At 45.7% G+C, this 19,671-nt stretch overlaps 1 pseudogene; it reads right to left on the bottom strand.

Annotated features, from left to right (window-relative positions):
* Positions 1-550: 550 nt before the first annotated feature.
* The window catches only part of LOC142775102 (peptidyl-prolyl cis-trans isomerase FKBP8-like), a 37,415-nt pseudogene continuing 18,294 nt past the window's right edge, over positions 551-19,671 (bottom strand).

The following is a 19,671-nucleotide window of genomic DNA, read 5'->3' as shown; positions in this document are numbered from 1 at the left end:
GAGAATCATACGCTCAACTTCTGCTTCATATCCAGCCTTCGGGACACCTAGAGATGGATGAATAGATGGATGCTATGAGCGTCCCCTTTATAACAAGGCCCTGACAAGTGTACCGCCAGGCTCGCATAAAAAATTTTAAAAAAAGCTGGATGGATGGATGTATATGGCTGTACTCTTTAGATCGGGCGGTGGCTAGCGCCACCAAGCCGTAATACTTAATGAACCAAAAACTAGATTTATTTTTTCCCCTAAATAGTGAGGTTGAGGATTCGTACTTTGCAGTGATGGGTTTAATTTTCACTCGTGCCTTGACTTGCGTGCAGTCGATACTTGATTACTTGATTACTTGAAATCATGCGTGCGGTCGATACTTGATTACGCGAGTAGCGTATGGGACCCGCCCACTGCCCTCGATAAAGATAAATTGGAAAAAGTGCAAAATATGGGCGCCAGTTATGTCCTGGGAAACATTATTAAGAGCCACAACTTCAGCATGACGCGCTGCAAGCAAGCTTTAGGATGGGAACAGTTGGTCACACGCCGGGCTAAGCAGCGTCTGAAGCTTTTCCATGATGTATATTTATCTCGAACTTGTATTCCTCGTGACAGTTACATCTTTCCACCTCATTACGTGTCTAAACGAGTCGATCACATTTACAAAGTGCGGGAGTACCGATGTAAGACAGCAGCGTTCAGTAATTCTTTTTTCTCTAAAACGGTTACCCACTGGAATTGATTACCTTCAGTGACCGTTGCCGCTGTTGGTAGTGATTTATTTTTTCCTTTGTTAGAGTCAAGTGAATTGTTCAGTTGATGACGGGTGTCTTGTTGTGCGCTATACATATTGTATTTGTTTTTCTGAGTGTTACCCGCTGGCATTTTTCGTACATTTTTGTCAATCTCCGTTACGTTGTGTATTCAGTGTACTTCCTACTATCTGGATAGGCTGTACTGTACTTGCCGCAAATTGAGCTTGTGTTCCGTGCTGAAATCATGTTGTATTTCCCCCACTGTAATGCCTTATGGCGCTGTGGGTATCAAATAAACATAGACTTTAGCCACCAATCAGATAACCTCCTTCTAGTTATTTCTACCCGCTTAAAGTCTATTTTGCCCTCACTGTCCCTAAACCCCAGTGCTTTGAAAAACTCTGCGCCATCATCCTGAACTATAGGATGAAGTCCTTTACAGAACATTATCAAGTGTTCCGCAGTTTCTTCTTCCTCTCCACACGCACTGCATACCGTGTCTACCCCTTCCTATTTGGCCCGATATGTCTTATGTTGAATTCCAATGGCGGAGTCGGTGCAGCCGACCGACTTCGCGAGCGAGCACTCGACTCTGGCGTAGAGCAAATCCTCCAAATCCGCCATCGGAACACAACCCGCCCTGCTGGAGCAAGGCAGAAGCTGCCGCGTTACCCAGGATACTTTGCGCGTGGTCTTTTCCGCTGTCTGTTTCCCACGTGGTCTACCAGCATCGCCGCATCGTTCGTTTGCTTGTTCAGCACTATTAACCTGTGTGGAATGGATATCACGCCAAGCGTGCAACAGCTATTGTCCGCACGCTTTGCCGAGGTAGCCGAGCCGTCCATGCCGTCCGCCATTATCAACACAACTCGCGCCGCGCCAGCCGCGCCCCCAAGCAGGCAAACGTGTTAAAGGAAATACGTCACGCTGAGTTCCGGTCCACTCCACCGATTTCGGCGGAGCAGTTTTTCCTGCTCCATGGAGGGACTCCCGCTCTGAATCCCCTCCGGCTCTCTCATTGGAACTTTTGACTCTCGCTCTCACTCTGTCATTGGAACACACTTGCTCTGAAACGAGCAGAAAAACTTGCTCCGACTCCGCCATTGCAATTCAACATTAGTTCGCAATACTCCCGTCCTGGCCTCAAACAGTAGAGAACTACCTCGAGTATTATCATAGATCCTTTCCTTGGCAATTTCCTGCTTAAAAGTTCGATAGATCTCTAGTGCAGACTTCTTAATCATGCCAATTCTCCACATATCGGTCTCGGCTTCCTTCACCTTCTTCTTAACCGATAATTCTTTTTGGTTTGGCCACCTGCTGCTTTCTAAGTATTTACCAGTCAATTTTCTGGTTCGCTTCCTCTAATTTGTATCGACATTCTTCATGTAGAAGTAGCTGAATACCTTCCTAGTCCAACGCTTCTCCGCCATTTCTCTCAATCGCTTCTCAAATTTTATATTGCTGCTAGCTTCCCTGCCCTCAAATAATGTACATCCCATATAACCTTGTACTCCCTGATTTGGTGTATTCTTGTGAGCTCCTAAAACAAGCCTACCTATTCCATGTTGCTTAATTTCTAATCTTGCTTGAACTTCTGATCTCATGCACAAGACCGCATTGCCGAAAGTCAGACCAGGAACCATGACCCCCTTTCCATATTCCTCTCACAACATCATACCTGTTGTAATTCCACAGTGCCCTCTTTTTCATTACCGCTGCATTCCTGTTACCTTTAGTCGACACGTATATTTCGTGTTCCCTTAGGTACTCTGCCCTATTGCTTATCTATGCGCCCAGATATTTGTATTTATCTGTTATCTCTAGCGTGACCTCCTATATTCTAAGCTCACTACCTTCATTGTCATTAAAAATAATGACTGCTGATTTTTCCTTACTGAATCTCAAATCTAACCTATCTCCCTGATTACCGCAGATGTCCACCAATCGCTGCAAATCTTCCTTGTTGTCGGCCATCAGCACTATATCATCTGCGTACATCAATGCTGGTAGTGCCTGTTCAATGAGTTTTCCTTGTTTGACGAAAGAGAGGTTGAAGCCCAGTCCACTTCCCTCTAATTTAGCCTGTAATCCTTGTAGGTACATCATGAATAATAAGGGTGACAAGGGACACCCCTGCCTAAGCCCCCGTTTTACCTCTGCAGGCTTGGATACCTGTTTTTCTCACTTTATAATTACCTTGTTACCTTTATTGATATCCTTTAAAAGATTAGTGACTACATCATCCACGCCTAGTGTGTCCAGTATTCCCCACAATTCCTCTTGAACCGCGCTATCGTCTGCTTCCTTGATATCCAAAAAAGGTAGCCACAGGGGCCTGTGTTCCTTTTCTGCTATTTCGATGCACTGCGTCAGTGAAAACAGATTGTCTTCCAGCCTCCTGTGTTTCCGAAACCCATTCTGCAGTTTCCCCAACACCTCCTCATCCTCTATCCATGCCTGCAGTCTTTCTTTTATAATCTGCATCGCCAGCCTGTAGACCACTGATGTCACTGTTATAGGACGGTAGTTGTTTATGTCAGCTTTGTCCCCCTTTCCTGTATAGATCATGTTCATCCTGGCAAGTTTCCATCCATCGAGAACTTCTCCAACGATTATTATTTTGCTCACTGCCTCTCTCAAAGCCTGCTTAGACTTTGGACCTAATGTCTTTATCAGCATAATTGGAATGCCATCTCGGCCTGTTGATGTACTACTAGGTACCCTTTTCTCAGCCCTTTCCCACTCTTGTTGTGAAAATGGAGTCATTGCGCCACTTGATTAATCCTTGTCTATTGTGGTGCATAAAGCAATTTTTCTGTCTCCCTTGTTCTTATATATTCAATAGCTTTGTCCCCTTCTACCCTAGCCCCTTGAGCTGTAGTAATAAACCTCTGCTCTAGGCTCGTCTCATTTCTTAGGGAGTTTAGATGGTTCCAAAATTTCGCAGCTGCCTTTCTATCTTTTTTATGTACTTCTATGTAAAGCATTGGAAGATAAGCAGGGAGGGATGACACAGGTAAAGAAAATATGTCAAGGGTGCCTCGTGCCTTTGAGCACTCTTTTTTTTCGTTGAATACACAGCTTTTCAGTGTGATCGCGCATGTTTGTGTGCACAAGAGGCGGCCTCCCGTGGCGGCCCCAGTAACTATTGAGCGCGCCATGTTTAAATCTGCCAACTGAGAGATGGATGGCTTTGTCATAAAGAGGTTCCACTGTATATACAAAGGTGTTCTCAGAATCACTAGGTGCCAAACCAAAACTCTTTTATCACGTACTAGAACCTCCATGGACACAAGACAAAAAAAATTGTGCTGCCCCGTTTCACCCACCAAAGGTCAATCAGCCGAGTCTTGGCTGCACCAACTCTGCTGGCCCTTAAGCGCAGTATTTCTACGTCCAAACAGTAAAAGCTGCGCTTAACTAGCTACGGTACCGAATTTTATACCTTGCTGAAGCGAGAGCCTTTGCTTGATTCCTTGGAATAGCTGCTGTTGCTTCCGCCAAACATACGCTTGTACATGGCCCTCTCGACGCAGTCTTGTCTTTCTTTGTGCCAAATGCGCCGTGAGAGCTCCTGCTGGATGATCTGTAGACAGAGGAACAGTGAACAGAGGAACAACGGGCATAAAAGAAATTACTGAGCCAGTGTGATGCTGACAATTGAGAACTGTACTGGAACTTTAACCATTGCAGGTTCATTATTAGGCAAGAAAATGAAAATTGGGATTTAGCTCTTGAATTTCGAGCCTGAGTGTCAGCGTGATGTCAGAGACTTTATTCTTTCTTCATAATCAGGCAGGAATGGATCGATAGAATTTTCCTGCTCTTGCTATGTGCCTTCTGCACCTCTCTTAGAACGTATTGCAATCGAATTTCAAAGATACACAATTTTGTATGCTCAGCAGATTCCATCAAAATTTATGAAGCCGTGGTAAGTTGGGGTAAGAACTTTCATTGCTCTGCGCAGAGCCATTCTTTGATAAAAATCAGGACAGCAACACCTCCATTTTCAACTGAAGCTTTGACAGTGGTTGCCATGATTATGGCCATAAGTACCATAGTTACAGCTGCACGTGGCAGCCACTGGCCAGTGGCACGGAATTCACGTGTTAAGTTCTTCATGACTAATTCAACTAAAGAGGAGAAAACACACGTATTTCAGTGAATGCACTGCTCGCTGGTGGTAATGCTCACACTAACTTTGCTAAGTTCCACTGGTTTTTCGCGCCAACAAGGCTGAAGGAAGGAAGCTAGCGAACAAATGCCGAGAACGATGTGCCAGCGATGGGGCGTCAGACAGGCGATCTAACATCGAGCAGATCACAGCTCTGTGCCCTCGCCAGAGTGCCACTGGCCTCGAACCCTTGGAACAGATCAGAGCTTCAGGTGAAGAAGAATGCAGCGCCCCCCCCCCCCAAATTTTGAGTGAATGAAGGAACAGGACCCGCCCCTCTTATTCAAACACAGCCTAGCGCCGTCACCCTTGTTTTCTTTCTGCTTGCTTTGCGGCTTACAAAGTGTCTTCTCGTGGTAAGCGCAAGGCTCTTGGTATTGTGAAGGACAACTTGCTGACAACAGAGAAATCGCTTCTCCCTTTGGTGATCTCTTTAACGAGCCCCACACTGAAAACACAATGCTTAATGAGTGAAAAAGTGTCATTTTAGAAGCCCTTATGAGTTTACCTACAATACCACACATGCAATGCACACCTTAGTTTACTGAAATCGGTTTCCTACAATAGTTAGTTTTTTCCACCTCAGTAAACTCACCTCTCTTTTCAGCAACGGTGCGCGTGACAATAATCTGTGAGATTTTTTAGGCTACAGAGCATGTTCGCTTCTGCTTAGAGAAAACAGACGATGTCAGTGGGTATAGAAATTTCATGATGATGATGATGAGTGCTTTTTATTGGCGCAAGGGCCAATTGATGGCCAAAGAGTGCCATTTCAATAGTCTAGAGATATGAACAATAATATGATGCGTGGCTGTAAACGGGCCTTAAAATTCCTCACGCTAACGCGGGTTAAAACATGGAAGTAATAAAAGCATGGCAGTGGTGTGAAATATGTGCTGTGAAAATGAAGGGCAAAATGTGATGATATTATTATCATGAAGGAGATGTAGTCACTGAAGCCACGACCACGGTACAGAGGTCGTGCTATGGATGACCTCGAAATATCAGGTGAACGCTATGCACATCTTTTAAAAACGTAAGAAGTGTATGCAGTTTAAAAAGCAGATCACTACCGATGAGAATCCCAAGGTGTAGTGGGAGCTGCTGTCGGTAGGGCAGTAAAAAATGCTTTTTCCTTAGAGCGTCAAGCTCATTGCACTGGACGAGAATAGGGAGAACCGTAAGTGGTTCTCCACATCTCTCACAATACGGTGCATCGCCAGTAGACAAAAGATATAAATGTGTAGAGTATGTATGTCCTGTTCTAAGCCTAGTTAGTGTTACTTCTGTGTGTCGGGATTTTGATAGTGTCGGTCAATAACCTAGTTGCGGCTTAATAGCATGGAGTTTATTGTCTGTGTGTTTATCCCACGTGCTCTGCCAATACTGCCTGAGCTTTCGTTTTAGAAAAGGTTTTAGGTCAAGTGCAGGGATTGGTATTGATCCATTGGGAGTGGTGTCTTTGGCGGAAGCGGCCAGCTTGTCGGCCAATACGTTCCCTTGTATCTCACGGTGCCCTGGCACCCAGCAGACGACATGCAGTTTTTATATGTACAGTGTGCACAGAAGTGAGTGAAGTGACACCAGCATGGGGTTCTTGTGTTTTTTAGGAGTTTTCAGGGTTTTAGGCCAACTTAGGGAATCTGTGTATATTACAGCCTTTTGTAATTTTATCTGTTTGATGTGTTTTATGACCGCCAGTATTGCGTAAGCTTCTGCTGTGGAAATGCTTGCATCAGGATGAAGAACGCCGGCCTCGGAAAAGGATTGGCCTACCGCTGCATATGACACAGAAGTGTTTGACTTTGACGTGTCGGTAAAGAACTCAGGACATGTATATTTATGTTGTAGTTCTAGAAAGTATGTATGTATGTGTGCAAGTGGTGCGTGCTTTGTGACTTCAACAAAAGATGCACCACAGTCTATAAGCTGCCACTGCCACAGTGGCAGATATGTTGCAGGAGCCCTCAGACTGTGTTCGAGAAGAGGCACACCTCTTTCTTCGGCCAGGCCTCTTACACGGAGCGCGTAGGGCTGCCTAAACGAAGGACGGTTCTCGAACAAGCCAGAACAAGACAAATCATTAATTGTGAAATGGGAAGGGTGTTTCTTGTCTGCCTTCACCTTCAAAAAGTACAAAAAAGACAGGAAACATCTTTGTAGGTGGAGCGACCATTCATTCGAATCCACGTACAAGCTCTCCACAGGGCTAGTTCGGAAAGCACCTGTAGAGAGGCGAATGCCTAGATGGTGGACGGGGTCGAGAATCTTCAAGGCTGATGGTGTTTCCGACTGATAGATTATAGCACCGTAATCTAGACGTGTGCGTATGAGGCTTTTATGTAAATTCATTCGACATTTCGTGTCAATACCCCATGTAGTGCGTGACAACACTTTCAAAATGTTCATTGTTTTTAAGCACCTGTCCTTTAAATATTTGATGTGTGGGATGAAGGTTAGTTTAGTGTCTCGTATGAGACCAAGAAACATGTGCTCGGTCTTCACTGGCAGAGGTTGACCATGCAGGTCAATGCCGGGGTCAGGATGGAGGCCCCTCTTTCGGCTGAACAAGACGCAAGTGCTCTTTTGCACGTTGAGTATAAACCATTCTCATTTGCCCATTGAGATACCTTGTTCAACCCTAGTTGATCTTGATGTTGGCACATTGAGATGTTGCACGATTTGTAATCAATCTCATCATCGTCGACAATCATCATCGACATATATGCAGTAAAAAATATTACGTGGGAGAGACAGGTGCAAGGAATTCATTTTAACTATGAAAAGTGTACAGCTCAATACACCTCCTTGTGGCACTCCTGTTTCTTGGACAAATACCCGAGATAGGACAGTGCGAACTCGCACACGGAATGTACAGTTGGACAGGTAGCTTTCGATAATTGTCAGCATTCTACCCCGCACACCTAAATGTGACAGGTCTCGCAATATGCCAAAGCGCCATGTAGTGTCATATGCCTTTTCAATATCGAGGAACACATAAAGAAAGAACTGCTTATGAACAAAAGTGTCGCGAATTTGTGCCTCGATACAGACAAGATGGTCGGTGGTGGACCGAGCCTCTCGAAACCCACACTGGTATGGGTCAAGTAGGCCCTTAATTTCAAGGAAGTGCATCAGGCGCCTGTTAATCATTTTCTCAAAGACCTTGCAAAGACAGCTGGTTAATGCTATTGGCCTGTAGCTGGAAACTGAGGCCGGGTCCATGCCTTGTTTTAAATTGGTATAACGATAGCTTCCTTCCAGGCTGAGGGTAGCTCGCCGGAAGACCATATCGCATTGTACAGAGAGAGGAGAGCTTTCTGGGTTTCAGTGGCCGGGCAGGTGTTTTAACATTTCATATGCCACACGGTCCGTGCCTGGGGTAGATTTATTGCAGCAGGTAAGTGAGGCTTGCAGTTCAGCCAAACAGAAAGGTTCATTGTATGTCTCATCTGTTGTGGGTTTGCGCTATAATCTCTGTTTTTCTATTCTGGGTTTGTATCGTTCGAACGCTTTACTATAGTGTGATGAGCTGGAGACCTGCTGGAAGTGCGCCCCGAAAGTGTTTGCCTGGTCTTTAAAGCTCTCCCTTTGTGTGTTCACTAGAGGAAGTGTGTGTACTTGTCGTCCTGCTACCTTACTAACCATGTTCTAGACTCTCGCCTCATGTGTGTATGAATTAATGCCTGACAAAAATTTATGCCAACTTTTTCCTCTCGCCTGTCGGCGCACCCTCCTTCCTTGCGACTTGATCTTCTTAAAGCTTATAAGATTTTTGGCTGTAGGCGAGTCTCTAAGCAACTTCCATGCCTTATTTTGTTCTTTGTGCGCATTACGGCACTCGTTATTCCACCATGGGACTCGTCGTTTTCCTGATGGTCCACATGTTTGTGGTATACATTTCGTTGCAGCATCAATCAAAAATGCTGTCAGGTAGCTCACAGCAGCTTCTACGCTTAACCCCTCCATGTCAGTCCAAGTTAGGAGAGTCATTTTTTGATACTGTTCCCAATCGGCTTTGTCGGTAAGCCATTTGAAAACCTGTGCAGGACATATTTGTTATTGATGTGCTGATAACGATAGGAAAATGGTCACTGCCGTATGGATTATTATTGACCTTCCATTTAAGTAGAGGCAGGAGTGATAGGGATTTTATGCTGAGGTCTATGGCTGAGTACGTATTGTTAGCGATGTTGTAATATGTTGGCTCTTTCCGATTCAGAAGGCACGCACCGGAAGAAAAAAGAAACTGTTCAATCAAGCGGCCTCGCGCAACGCAGCGAGAGTCACCCCATAGGCTACTATGAGCATTAAAGTCCCCTAGAACGAGATACGGTTCTGGAAGTTCAACTATCAGTGACTGAAACTCGTGTTTAGTCAGTTGATGGTGTGGTGGTTTGTATATGCTGCAAATTGTTACCAATTTCTTGAAGATGACAGCTCGGACAGCTACTGCTTCCAGGGATGTCTGAAGGGGTAAAAGTGTACAGGCTGTTCCTTGGTTAACAATTATGGCAACACCACCAGAGGAGGCGACAGCATCATCTCGGTCTTTTCGAAAGATAACGTAATTTAGAAGAAAGTTAGTGTGTCTTGATTTTAAGTGTGTCTCTTGTACACACAGCACTTTTGGTGTATGTTTGTGTAAAAGTTCTCGGATATCGTCGAGGTTTTTCAGTAGGCCTCTGACGTTCCACTGTATTATTTGTGGCATTTTAATCTGTGTGGTGCTGTGTATACAAAGGTGTTGCCTTAAGTTACAAGGTCCTTAGGAGGCCCTGTAATTCGTAGTCTTTCGTTTTTAGTGTGCTCCAAAGAGCTACGCCTCTGCTTCGGTGTCTCGGGCGCCGGAGGAGTCGTACTTGTATCCATCACCTCTTGTGAGGTGGAGGATGGTGTCTGCTCGGCAGGCATGTTCACAGAACTTTAGGAACTACCTGCGCTTGCAGTGGTCCGAGGTCCGGCAGACTGGGGAGCCTGCTGGCCCTGTTTGTTAGGTGGTGGAGCAGTACTGGCTGCTCCAGCCGGGAGCGCTTGTGGCGCGCCCGCAGTCTCACTCTGTGTGACTTTTGCGGGCACGGAAAGATGCGGCGTGGCGCCCCGGCGCGTCACATCGGCAAAGAAGGAAATGGACTGGTGGATGGAGAACCGTTTACGTGCTTCTTGAAAGGACAGATTGAACTTCTCTTTAATCTCAAGGATTTGTTTTTCTTTCTTCCAGATTGGGCACGATCTCGAGTAGGCAGCATGGTCTGCTTCACAGTTCGCACAACATGATGTGTTTGAATTACAGGTATCTGATGCGTGCTCGTTAGATGCACATCTTTCGCAAGTATTACGCCCTCTGCAACTTTGTGACCCATGTCCAAAGCGCTGGCACTTGAAACATCTGCGAGGGTTTGGCACGTAGGGTCTGACACGGAGCTTGCAGTATCCAGTTTCAATTGAATCGGGTAAGTCACTGGTACCAAAGGTGATGATTATGTGTTTCGTGGGTGTTTCCTTTTTTTGTTTCCGTATAATTATTCTTTGGACTTTGACTACATTCTGGTCTTGCCAGCCTTCAAATAATTCACTTTTGGACAGTCGAAGCAGGTCGTCATCAGAGACCATGCCGCGCACTGTATTCATTGACCTGTGTGGGCCCACTGAGACTGGGACATCCCCAAGCGCTACCAGTTTAGGTAAGTTGTCGTATTGGAGCTTGTCGCGGACCTCCAAAAGGAGGTCGCCACTTCCTAACTTTGTTACAAGGTATCCTAGGCCGATTGCTTCGGTGAGTGTTTTCGAGACAAGAAGAGGTGAAATTGCTCGGACTGTTTTGTTCTCTTTTTGGCTATGAAGGACATGAAACTTGGGAAAAGACTGCTTCGGTTTGGAAAAAAGAAACCGTTCTTCGGTGCGCCACCTTTTGGGGTGGCGATCAGAAGAGGGGGGGAAAAAGTTGGCCATACAGATTGTGTACAGTTCGGCGGCGATGGTGGCCACCCACCACCGAGCCCAACAAGGGTACGCTACAAAGTTGAATAGTGAACACTTGGAGACGCCATCCATGCATCGCCGCTGTAACCGAATATAACTACCCAAGGTTGGTTAACTACACAGGGTTAACCCTCGCCGCCAGAAAATTGGGAAGTAAACGGAAGAGAGAAGATGACAGGACAGATAGAAAGTGAGAGATAAAGACGAAGATGTAGGTAGAGAGAGATAGGAAAGGGCGACTGCCGATTTACCCTGTGTGGGTCAGCCCAGGGGTGCCGTCTACGTGAAGCCGGGGCCAAAGGGGTGTGTTGCCTCTGCCGGGGGGCCTTAAAGGTCCAATCACCCAGCGTCAGCTCAACCCCAAAGATCTCCTTTTCCCCGGATACGGCAAAGCCACGCACGGCTAGGCGGGGGAGTAGAAACTCCCCCGTTAGCTCGGGTCCGTGGTGTCCCTACACACCAAACGCCTACTTGCGCAGGCGCCCCTGTGGGCCGGTATAGAAATTTGAATCGAAGCATTACTAACAGTCAAGTTGCTTCTTCATTTGAAACAGTACTCTTTTTTTTCTATTCTAAACAAGCTAGTCATTCATCATAACCTGCGCAGTCAAGTGTCGAAGTTAAATGTGAAGTCTGAGAAAGTTACACAAACCTTAGTATCAGGCTCCACCTTCAAGGTTTTCTTCAAAACAGAAACAGCTTCGGAATAATTGCCTTGGTCAGCCAGTATCTGTAAAGAATCGAAAAAAAAGTTCATGCTCTATTCCATGGCCTTGTAATAAGAAGAATTTGTTGTTTACAGCACCAGCAGGCAGTGAATGCGCTGAGAAGTTCCCCCGATTGTTCGGGCAAGTGTGCAACACTCTTCTTCTGCCTGTTCAGAGATGCACATATATACCCTATAAAGCTTAGGGGTAGAGCATCCCAAGCAAGATTTGAAAGTCACAGGCTCGATCTACTTTTCTTTTTTTACATTTACATTACAATTATCCATAGAGCATCCCCTATAGTTACCTCTACATCATTGTCACCGAGTTCTCATCATTATCATGTTTAACAAAGAAAACAAGCCCTAAAATTTAAACTTACAATTTGTTGCTATAGCATTCATTCCTCTGCTCGCCCTTCTGCTGAAACAATGCACAAGAAATGCTCGGCTACCTCTGTGAACACATGCCCTACTTCGTGTTATACAAAATTCTAAAAAAAAAAGATCAGCCCTCTTTTTTTCATTTTTTTGTTATGCCTCCATTTCACTCAATTTTGGTCATTCCCTCTAGCTGAACTTGCAGGTACGGTCTACTGTATAGTTTAATTCATTGCGAGTCATATACCATTTCTCCATGCTAAAGGTGATGCGAGAAGGCGGAAAACCCTAAAATTAGTTTGTGAACGGTAAGCTATATCCTTTTTTTGTGAACTTTTGCTGTAACGAAATGCCAAGGCTTAAATATTACCGACCCCCCCCCCCCCAGCCTAACTGCAGTATGTGAACTAACTGGGTCGAGAAGCTTGGGTTGCATCAAAACTTTCAAATTACATTGGAACACTGTCCTAAATACCAGTAACAACAGCTATGGTACGATGTCTTAAATACAGAGTAGCACTGACCTTTCCCTTCCGGTACAATGCCTTGACATTGTTGGGCTGCACTTTCAGAACGAAGTCCACCGACTTAAACGCTGCATCATAGGCCTTCATCTGGTCAGAACAGAAGTATACAATGAATGTAACAATTGTTAAAAGAGCACACAGCATAAAATGAGTAGATAAATGCAAAAAAGTCTGTCATAAGCTATTTCATTTCCAACACACATTTTGATCCAATATTTTGACAATGCAACTCGCTTTTTGTCAAGTTATTGGTTTGTCAAAAACACAAGCTATCTTTTTTTTAATCGCTCAAACGTGAGCCTTCCTTTATCAGCTCTTCGAAGAAAAACAAACTGAGATTATTCAATGAGAAACTGCCTCGTGCAAAGTGGTTATAAAACTAAAATGTAACACTTTTCACACTCTTTTCACAAAAGTTTGCTTAACACAGAGTTATACAAATTTGTTTTGCCGCAAGGGAAGAAGAAAGAAAGTCACCCTAGCCCATTCGCAATAAAAGAATGATGACTCATTCAAGTGCCTAACTATACTCATGCTGCACTGTTACAGTCAAACCCCGCTACAACGAAACTCATGGGGCACGGAAAATGTTTCATTGAAGCAAGAATTTTGTTGTAGTGAAATTAAAAAAATATAGCTGATCTGAGCTAGCAAAACAAAGAAATGTTTATTTTTAAAATTAAAAAGTGTCCGCTGCTCTCTATTCTTTCCCAGCAGCGCCACGACGCTATTTACAGTCATGCACAGTGAGGCCATGGTAAAAACCATGCTGAAACAATGCCTACAAGTGCTTTCGTGAATGTACCAAACAGTTGCATTTACATGTTAACACCAAGCTGTCCACCGTCAAAGTGTATCCGACAACGCCGAGATGGAGACATGGCATTGTGGAGCGATGACTTTTGCCTTATTCTACGCCATTCTCATCATCCATCACTCGCGGCTAGCTGATTTGGTTGATAATACAGATGAACAGCTGCTATGATTAGGTATCACACTGGCCAAGCGCGAATAAAATGATAGGCATTGGAATCGCAAAAGGCATCGCTCCGCGGTTGCACCCAGCAACTGCGGCAGCTGCGTGAAGGAAACCATGAACTGAGCGACTGAGCTTCAGCTTCGGATCATCTGCAGCTCGAAAGCAAGCCAGTGGCAAAAGCAGGGCCTGGCAGGGCCGTCTCATTGCCATCGCTATCGAGCAATGGTGGCGCCCATGCTTGCTGAACAGCGGCGGTTTTTGGTGGTGCCAACGCGTGTTTTAGACTTCGTCGACGTATTTTCAGGTTGTGCATCAAAATGTTATTCACTGGGTTTCCTGTATAGCAATAAATATATGAACCTGGAATTGCATCATGAAATTTCGTTGAACGAGATTAGATAAAAAGGTGTTCATTGTGGCGACAATATTTATGCATTGACTCCTATGGACTGCTGACGGGGAACCGTGAATTTTTTGTTGTAGCGGAAATTTTGTTCTAGCGGCAATTTCGTTGAAGTGGCGTTCGTTGTAGCGGGGTTCGTCTGTATGCATTTGTGCATCATCACGATGTATGCTCTCTAGAGCCCTCTACTTTACTCCCCCTGTCTTATCTCCATGTGCAGGGTCATGAATTAGACCATGTCTGATCAACCTTCATGACTTTGCTTCATTCATACTCTCTCTCTCACCACTCATGGCCATGGCTGGGGCTTAACAGACCCAGTGATACCCACTATATAAATTTATAAAAGTTAATGGGAGAACAGTTGATACCGTAGCACAAATGTCTATTAAAAGTAAATGGATCAGTATAGGAATAAGAAACAACTAAATCATAGAATACGTCTACCACACCTTCATCTGTGTTGCTGTTAGGTTGTTGTAGACTTTTAAACGTGTATCCAGTAGCAACTGGAGGTCGGCGGGTTACTCCGGTAGGTTCTGCAAGAATCAATTTCAGTGTCAGTGAATGAATCATTATTTGCAGTGCCGTAGTGCTTACAGGAGAAGTGCAAACCAATCGGGAATAGCAGCCATATAAAACGTTTAATCCGTTGTGCTCCTACTTCAGGAGCTGCCCAGAATCCTGTTCACAAAAAATGCACTTGAAGTGCACGTGTTTTCGTCTTGTGTTTACCGGTAATTTAAGCCAATCATGCACCATCCAAATGTTAAACAAATATTTAGTTTCTTGAAACTTGCACAGAGATGTGAACACTCTTTACTTTCTATCCTGTAACTTGCACCACCTTTTAAATACACAACCATGTTTAACAGCGCTTGACAAAACTATTGGTATGAGTATTTCTGGTGACACAGTTTAACACAACCGACTTGACTTGTTTATGCTCACTATCAAAAACGTTTCTTACTGCTACTCCACGAGAGCTACACAGTCTCAATTTACCTCTCTCTCATTCGCATTTATTTTATTTCACTGATACAGGGTGTATGCCTTAACTTGTATAAGAACTATTTGTGCCATGCACAATAGCACAAGTACTAATCACTTATGGCGACCAATTATCGCTTCAGCAAGTTAGCCAAACTCTGCCTTACCAGACCCATGTCGTCAAGGAAATCCAATGCCCTGCAATGAAAAGAAGAGTTAAAGAAAGTGATCAAAAATAACACAAACACACCGCCAAGTACAGCATGAAGATATATGCGATAAAAAATAAAAGAGGAACAGCTTCCTGATGTCCTTTTTTAGCTTTTCTCGAGATGATACAGACCAGGCTGGTTTCTGTTAAAACCTTGGCTCGATGAACCAGTGTATGTTTGGAGGAATCGGAACTGCACGAACCAAATATTTCAAAATGTTTGACCGCTGTCATTTCCTCACTAGGACTATCACTGACATGCCCTTAACTCAAATTCTTGAGCCTAAATATGACAGACCACCACAAATTTGACTTTGCTAATTACAATCTCTCAACCCATCAAAAAATTTATCTTGGCTGTGATTATGATGTCCCACCAGGTATTATTGTAAGGGATTCTGTATGATTATGAGACTTTCTTCAACATGCACGTAAACATTAAGTACTAGCCTTGTGTGACCAGATAATTGTAGATTCAAAGCAAATAGTGATTTGGTTCAAATAATTTCGAATTGAATTTAAGTAGTATATATCACATATTATATATAAAAATGTGTATATTAGTTATTACCCAACAAACTTACACAATATTTCAAAACCAAAACAAAGCACGTGTCATTCATTTTGCTTTAAAAAAAGTGGAAACAACTTTGGTAGCTGGATTCGGCTTTGGTGGAATGCAAGTGATAACCTGTAAAATGTATTTAATTACAAAGTTTACTATACTTAGAGCTGAGCATAGCAAGCTTCTAAACTTAGAAAAGTAAAAATTTATGAGAGGGTAATATGTTCATTTAACGCCAGCGCAATTTCTTTCCTGGAATTGTGTAATCAAGGTACAGCACTCCCCCCGTAGAAGTGGTTTCACAGCGGTGTTTACATGTGGGCTAATATATACACACCTATTAGTTTATTTCGAATTCTTCGAAATTTTCCGCAATTTAAATTTGTCTCAAAGTGAATTCTAATACGTTAATACTCGTTCGAACATTCGAAGTGCTGAAATATTCGCACAAGCCTAGTAAGTACAGTCAAACCCCTTTATAAGAGACACCAGTATGCCTACAGTAAAATACGGGGGAAGTGTTTATGTTTGTAAGAAGGAAAAGAAGAGAAAAGCGAGCCCTGTAACTGTCTGCATCAGGGTGCGACACATCAACAGTAGCTCACAAGGAACGGAGGTAAGGAGGGATTAAAAGGATAGGAATAAAGGTGTAGAGAGAGAGAAAAAAAAGATGCGCTAAGCCAGCGAGCGAGGAGATATCGAGGGGATAGAAGAGATAGGAAAGATGGAAACACGGTCACAGGAGTTTGAGGACGGAGCACCACTTGCGAGAGCTCTTGTCGGCGACAGGAGATGCTGTAGAGCAATTCCAGTAGGTCAGAGCTACGCTGTCGTCGAAGATCGGCGTCAGGAGATGACGTAGGGTGAGCCCAGTCGCCCAGAGGTACACTGACGTCGGACTGATTGGCTATGAATGAGGAAAAGGAAGAGAAAAGCGCTGTCCCGTTACTGCCTCTCGTAATGAGGGCACCTCCACAGGAAAGCGCAGGTAAGGGGGAATGGGAATGAAAGAGACAGAAGAGAAGAGGTAAGAATGAAGTGGTAAAAAGCATTCGATCAGTGGTCTCGCGCACGCGTGCGCGAAAACAAACGCGAAAGCGCGACGTAAAGAAAGGCCCGCCGAGAAGCCGGGGGGGGGGGGGGAGATGCGCCCGTGAAAGGAAAAGGGGAAAGGAAAAAAAAAATAAAAAAAATAAATAAAAAAAACCACCAGACAAGTGGAAAGAAAGTAGGGCACTCCGGATCTGATAGTGAGGTGGAGATAGTGTATGCTGCAAAGGCTTAATGCGCCCACATAGAGTAGGAAGGGGAAAAAAAAATTGAGAAAAGGAAAAAAAACAAGAAGAGTAGAATAATAATAATAATAAAAAAAAGAGCGTCAGGCAGCTCTGAGCAGCCCATGTAAACAAGTACACGTGGAACTCGGAGCAAGGGAAAAAAAAAAAAAGGACGTGGTGCTCAGCGCGATGTAGCAGTAAGGGAAGGGGAAAAAAAAAGAAAGAGCGGGGTAAGCCTACGCGCAAATAAAGTATGCCAGACGCAACCGTCTGGGACTTACCATCAAGAAGGCCAGCGGCACAGTGATGTGCACGATTTATAACGGACCCGAGGCGGCGCCGGATTCTTGATAACCGGGTGTGTCCACCAGGTTAATTCCAAACTGTTGGGCACAAGCCTCAAAGGTGAAGAGGGCCCAAGAAGCCACATTTCGGTCATATCCAAGTGGTAGGGCCCTGAGCGCCCTTCCAAGTGCCTTAGCGAGGGCGATCAGGTGGTCGTTCCTTTTTTGGTCCTCAGGTTGCTGCGAGGTTGCAGCAGCAGGCTCCATCGTTGCGCTTGTGTTGACGGTGACGGGAACCGGCGGTTGCAAAAAAGCGCGCGGTGTCTGCGTCACTGTCGAGCGCTTTTGGACGACAGTTGGGGCCGGCTGAGCTGTGGCCGAGAGCGGGGCAGTCGTCGTTGTTGTGGGGACGACGGGCGCACTCGTTGCAGGACAAGGGGCGGTATCCGACGTGGTGTCGGAGGTACCGACGAGCGCATCCCGGAAGGAGCGACCCTTGATGATGGAGGGGTTGCTGCCAGGGGTCCTGGCGTGCTGCAGGGCTTGGCGGCGAGTCACCGTGCCGTCAGTTGAGGCCATGATGACCGCAGCCTTGCGATGAACTTGCCAGGCTGGACAGCGGGGCTCGGTTGCAGGGTGTTTCCCGCCGCAGTTTAAGCAACGGGGGTGTGCTGCACACGACTCCGGGGCGTGCTTGAGGCCGCAGCGCAGGCACCGTTCGTCCCGATAGCAGGTGGCGGTTGCGTGCCCGAAGCGGCCGCAACGGGAGCATTGCAGAGGCCGGGGCTGTCGGGGTCGAACTGGGCGCCTTTGCTTGTAGAGCAGGATATCCGGTGGAACAGTAGTCCCAGCGAAAGTGAGGTTGAGGCAGTTGCCTCTGCGTACACCGGACACGATGGGCACGGGTGAGGCAAGGTTGTCGGCGAGGTCCTCGAAGGGGATCGTGGGGTCCACTCCGAAAACCATGCCAACGCAGGTGTTGAGGTCGAGTTGTTTGGCTCGAACTTTCGTTGTACAAATCGTTCCGACCTGGAGTAGGGCAGTCAGATCGGTGTTGGTATGGCTGTCCACAGCAACAAGGTTGCGCCGGAAATTCACCCGCACTCGCTTGGTGGCTGGAAATCCCGAAAGGAAGGCGGCGATTGCATCCCTCGAAGCAGCCAGGAAGTTAGCCTTCTTCCCGACAGGCCGAAAGATGATGGTGGCCGCACATCCAATCGGAGGAAGGTCGTCAACAAGTTGAGGACCGTCGGAACGCGGGAGCGTGCATGGGGACACGCCGCGCTCGCTGGAGCCAGACGCCGTTTGCTCGGCGGCCGGAGTGGTTGAAAGAGATGAGGAAGTGTTGCTGCCAGGGGGGTATCCCTCGCAGATAGCCACGGCCGTGGCAGGAGACGAGCTAGATCCGGTATTCGCCTTCCCTTTGCTCGAAGCCGCGGAGACAGCAGCAGTTTGATGGTTGCTGGCTTTCTGCGGCAGGGGTATTTTAGAGCTGGCTGGCTTGGCTGGGGCCTGCTGCTGCTGCTGAGTTGGCACCGAGGACGATGCCGAGGCTGCCGGAACGGCATCCTGCTGCGTAGTTCTTTTTCTGGTGCCTCGCCGAGGTGCCATAGGTAGCCCTTAAAAGGGCTGCGCGCGAGGAGCGCGGAGCGAAGTTCGGGGTGAGGACGGGAGCGCAAAAAAAACACGTCCTCCTTGCTTGAAATCTCATCGGCTCTCCACTGACGTCGGACATCCTGAGGGCACAACCGGTCGGCACGGAATCCAGCGAACGACGAAAATACGGGGGATAGGGAAATGCATACGAGGTACCCTGCTTATAATAGACATCTCATATAAAAGACCAGAATCGCTGCCCAGAACATGCCTCTCATAAAGAGGTTTAACTGTACACATGCATTTTTTTTTTGCATTCTGCCGTCATCAAAAATCAGCTGCAGTGGCCAGGAATCGAGAAACCATTCTTGAGCTTAGCAGGGCAATGCTTTTACTAATCAATAGGCTATCATGGTAGATGAAAATAACAGTGGTGTAGGCATGCTAACCGTCTCCAATAAAGTGGCTGCATAGTACTGGTCCAGAAAACGCGGGACATCGAATTCAGTGTGCAGGATGGATGTCCCCATAGCAATAAAAAGCTGTCCAAAGGTGACAGTAAGTGGAGAAATACTTCCCTCATAGGTTTTAATAACTTTTTTCCAATTGGAAAAAATGACAGCACACTGCATTTCGACTTCTCATAACTTGGGTTTGCATTATATTTGGGTACTCATTCTTCTAAATGAACACATATGTGCCACTAAGTACCGTATTTACTCGCATAATAGGTGCACGTTTTTTTCAGAAAATCCTGTTCCAAGTTTGGGGTGCGCCAATTACGAGAAGTAAAATTTCCTAAAATTTTGTTACCAACTACAGCACAGACCGCTGATAACGCATA

Source organism: Rhipicephalus microplus, chromosome X, assembly GCF_043290135.1.
Source record: "Rhipicephalus microplus isolate Deutch F79 chromosome X, USDA_Rmic, whole genome shotgun sequence".
Lineage (NCBI taxonomy): Eukaryota > Metazoa > Arthropoda > Arachnida > Ixodida > Ixodidae > Rhipicephalus > Rhipicephalus microplus.
Note: the sequence above shows the minus strand (reverse complement) of the source record. Positions and strands in the feature narration are given on the sequence as shown.